The sequence below is a fragment of the Drosophila gunungcola genome (genome assembly GCF_025200985.1).
Source record: "Drosophila gunungcola strain Sukarami chromosome 3L unlocalized genomic scaffold, Dgunungcola_SK_2 000003F, whole genome shotgun sequence".
Lineage (NCBI taxonomy): Eukaryota > Metazoa > Arthropoda > Insecta > Diptera > Drosophilidae > Drosophila > Drosophila gunungcola.
In genome coordinates, this window is record NW_026453179.1 from 6589686 (window position 1) to 6594609 (window position 4924).

A 4924-nucleotide genomic window follows, 5' to 3' on the forward strand; every position below is an offset into this window, starting at 1 on the left:
ATTTGTTTTTATAAGTTTCATCATCTTTTTAGACAATGAATAAACTTTGATTCATGTATGCAAATACAGGTCACAAAACTACAAACAAAAATAAATATTTTAGTTCTCTTACTTAACACTTATTTACAGTCTTTTACTTTCGTTTTTTGATATCTCAGTGTTCTGTATTTGTTACTGTGCATCAACAACCTGGCGAGTGTTGGATACGTATTTGTTTGCCAACCCATAACGTCACGAGGCCAAATATAGTGGGTCGAGTCGCGTTGTCTCCGATTCCATGATTCCAATTCGTATTTGAGCATCGCATGGTCCCACATTCTGGATCTGGCCATGGCCATAGTTGTCTATCTGGCCCCCTATCTCGGGCTGTCTGTGTACTCATGGCACCAGTCATAGTTGACACTTTATGAGCTGCCTCCTCCTCATTCTCCTCCAACTGGGCCAGTGCCTCCAGTTGCCGGCGTTGATTGCTCTCTAATGGCGTCAAGACTTTCGCTTTTATGGTGCCTGCACTTCTACGAATCCTAATCAGCGGCGAAGCACTTGCCGCGACTTCATTTAAATGGGGAATTCTCGGGTATGTGTACAACATGTAGTTGCAATGGAATTATCGGGAAATTCTAAGGCGTATGGCAGTTTAATGGTAACGAAAGGAGTGCTGGAATGCGAGGGGGATTGAGCAATCAAAATACTCTGAAATTAATAGAAAAAAATCGTAAGACAAAAGATAATTAGGGGAACCAAAAATAGATAATAATGCAATTACCATTAAATGGTATAAAACGTTTCTATTTTATGTACAAATAATCTCTTTTATGAAATTAGGTATGTATGGGTTAATATCTTAAGTAAGTAAGTGAGATAGCAATTTTAAACAAACAAATTTAATCAACACCCTGTCTTAAAAATCAACGGTATATTTAATTAGTCTATATATGTTTAAGTAAACAATTTTAATTAATTGTGTCTACAGTTTCGCTTACAGATAACACTTTACAAGACCACAGATAAAAACATGAAGAAGGTGCTAAACGTTTGGACATTGTGTACTATGTAATTAAGCGAATTCCTTAAATAACTTAACTAAATAACTTTCTCCTGTTTCACATTTATTTAAGGTTTTCATTCTGGAATTTGTGAATGTCTCCATTGCGGCGCCAACTCTGTCTGGAGATCTCGACTAACTTTAATTGTTTATTGTTCAAAATGCTAATCTTCCAAGAGCTGGCAACCGCGTTACACGCTTAGATAGTGCAACCCATCCCCCCTCACAACGCCCTTGCCCCACCTTACCACCCCCTTTTCTGATGGGTGGTGGTTCGTGGAAAACGACACGAACACAGCGGAAAGCGGCAAACAAATATGGCGCAAAGACAAACAAAAACACGGCCATTACTCAATGGCGGCAAAGCGAGAAAAATTTATGCTACCTCTGCAATGGAGCTCTGGAGCTGTGGAGCTCCAGCTGTATGGTTCCTCCAGTAATTCCGAGCCATGTGAGGCGTCAAAAGCTTAAATATTTACAGTTCCGAACGGCGACAAGCAGCACAAGAGAGCCAAAGCAGAAAAATAAGCAAACGAGATTAGAGACAGAGCATGAAAATATTTTGTTAAAAGGCAAATAAATTGCGGAAGATAAAGATCTAATTTTGATTAAAATTTAAGCTTTTTCACAACCTCGCCAGCTACCGAACTGAGTCTGATATTTGGGGGGGGGGAAGACCTGAAACTGGTAATCGGAGGAGGAGTATCTGAAGAAATTAAAACTTGTCGCATTCAAAATTTATGTTTGTCTTGGCAGGCAGGCAGCGAAAGGGAAGAAGACAACAAGAAAATGTCTTTAATAAATTAGTGTCTGAGTCTGGGAGTTCGTTATCGCAGCGTGGACAGCATGTTGTTGCTATATATGGCAAACAATACGGTACTTTTAACACCAAAATCAGGGCCCCACGATCCTAAACAAAGGCCAAGACAGCACAGAAGCGACATACGCGTAGCTGCCGTTCGAGCAGCTGGCCCAAACGACCAAAAAAAAAAAATAAAGAGAAGAAAAACACCGAAAACCCCTGAGTTACAGATTACCAGATACCAGATACCCCTACGGATACAGATACAGATACGTAGTGGCCGGCTGCCCCCATTTGCATATGAATGTGGTAATGATTACAAATTTCGCTCGTAAAAATGTTTAGTTTGTTTTTTTGTTTCATTTTGGGAGCATAATTAACTATGTATCCGATCTGAACCGATTTGAACAATATACACTGATAAAAATATGTATTTTAAATTGCTCATTCTGTTTTAAAAAGAATAATATCGTTTTGTAGTTTATCACCTTAAAAAGTATGAATGAAATGCTTAAATAAATAAATACAATTTTATTTCAAACATGTTATCCCTTGCTTCCATTTATTTTTGTTATTCTTATGTATTTTAGATTAGGCAATTTAAATGATAAAGTTTGGTCCGTGGTAGTTGCTTTCTTTAAGTGTACCAATCTGTTGAATGCGTTGCGGTTGCGGCAATTTACCGTCTTGGAATAGCCGTTCGCCTGTATCTGAGCGATACGATCGTGTATCTTGTATCTGGTATCTGGCTTAATAGACGCGGGGATACGCATGCGCAGCATCGGATGTCAATGGACTTGATTTTCTCGGCGGTGGGAAAGTGTTGAGCCATTTACATTATGGGGACTTTTATTGAATGAATCGGACCTTTCACAGCCAATTAATAGCGGCTAACAAGATCGATGCTGTTGTAGATAAGCCAACGAGCTGCATAACTAATGGCTTAGGTCTGACACATGAGAAAAGCCCACGCCCATTCGGTATCTTCGCCCTTTTCTGCCTGGTAAACTCAGCTCACATCACCTCACAGGACTAGCTCGGAATGCTGAGATCCTGCCAGTCGGTCTTGTGTTGATTGTGGCGCGTTACCTTAATTTCTTGGCGCCATCATTCGGGTTCTCAGGTTCCCTGCCTCCTTTGCTGCGTCATAAAATTAAAACTCTTCACTCCATCATTTTCGTGTGCGAGTGCAACATTTGACAGGTAAATGTCTGGGAAAAAGGCAGCCAGAACCACTTCTCTGCTGACTGGCTGCCGCGCCCTCCAATGAAGGCGAGCCACTTACAGACCTGTACTTTATACCCTTACACTAACAGTTTAAGTAAAATTCATTTTTGTGAAAAGGTTTTATACTGTCAACAATAAATATTGTTTTAATTACGTACGAGAAAAAAATTACGATAGATGCGCATGAACCAAAAGAGACAGCGGTCAAATTTCTATTCAGTCTGTATCAGACATTACGCATTTCAAAGATTAATTTTAATCCCGAACAAAAAAAGTTTAAAAAAACTAAATATAATAATATTTTTTAATTTAAATACTACAAAATAATGTTCTTTCTTCAGGTGAGTAAAAGTACCAACAAGTTATTAACCCTTAAAATAAAATATATACAAATCTCACCTAAGCTATCTAAAATTGAGCACATCAATCAAATGAAATTGTTTAAAAGATATTTAAAAGGGCATTACCACTTCGTTGTTTTTCCCTGCTCGTTAATTTTTAGACCTTGTTTTTATTAATTTTTTTTTCTTTTTATTGCCTCCAGTTGACCATAACTTTTGACAGATTTATTAGGGAATAATAATTTTTATATCAGACATTTTTGAAAAGAGGTGTGTAAGCGAGTGCGATTGGGAATGGGAGTTCTCGCTCCCATTATCACCTCCCAGGGTTTAAAGATCGCAGCTGCGACTGCTGTAGGTAGACTTGACTGAAGGCAGAAGCTTCCAGCTAACTCTTCGGGAGATCAGCGATCCCTTCTGGGGGCCCAGAAAAAAAGAAGACCCAGTGTTTCGTTGGACCGTGTTTGTGTGCCTTTGTCCGCTGACTGACCGGCTATGAAGCATAGCGGTGTGCTGAGCGGTGCTGCGGTCCAACGTGTGAAAATGCATTTGCATATTCAATCAACGGCACAATAAATATACCCATACTACACACGAATTCATACAGAGTCGTTAAACAAGATTTACATATGAAAATAACAAAATATTTAACAGCAGCCGCAGACGAGCTGACTGGATGATCCCAAATTGAAATTGTCAATACTCGTACGGCGGCTTTGGCTTTGGCTTTGGCGACTCCGACTCGGCGACCCACAAAAAGCGGCTCCACGGATCTCTGATCTTGGGACCAACAAAATCACAAACGACCACAATATCACAAAATCCGACTCATGCCCGTGCTCGTGCTCACTCGATCTGTTAATAGCCACGATGACTTGGCGAAGTAGCATCGAAAATATTTGCGTGGGCATTTTGGCCATAGCTATTTTCGACCCGAATTTGTACTAAAATTAACATGCCCGCAATGGAAACGTTTCCCGATCTACGAATTCCACTGTCAGTCGCACAATGGGCTGGTGTGAGAGTTGGCTTTACTATATAGTGTAGTAAGCCATAGCCCACCACTCGACACGCGCTCTGCGCCACTCGAAAATCCACAGCTGGGCCACACCACTTTTAATTTAAAGCCCATGCCCCCCATCGAAAGTAAGAACTAACTTGATAAGCGAAAATCGCTGGCAGCTGCCGCGTCATGGGAGAATTATCAGCCGCGTGCCCAAAGGCCCGAGAATCTAAATGCAAAACCATAAAAACAAATTATGAGCGATACGCTAAATCAAGCAGATGCACTCGAACGGAACAATAATCTCGGGCGGGCGGGCATTTCACTTAATGAAAATGTTGGCACTGCAAGTCAAGTGCTTCGAGCTGAAGCCAAACAACCGTTCAAATAAGTATAATTTTAAAAGTACACTGAAAAAAGTTGGTGACTGCTTCTTGATAATAGATTTAAACACTTTATAAAGCGCCATAAAGTGTTACAGTTCGGTTTGTTACAGAAATGTAATC

The 4924-nt window shown here is 40.2% G+C and overlaps 1 long non-coding RNA gene across 1 annotated transcript; it reads right to left on the reverse strand.

Moving 5' to 3' along the window:
* Window positions 1-1507, reverse strand: LOC128258611 (uncharacterized). Its single transcript, XR_008267978.1, has 3 exons — window positions 1431-1507; window positions 138-693; window positions 1-78 (listed from the first exon to the last, which is right to left on the reverse strand). It is a non-coding gene; the product is annotated as an uncharacterized LOC128258611 (long non-coding RNA).
* Between the last annotated feature and the right edge of the window lie 3417 nt (window positions 1508-4924).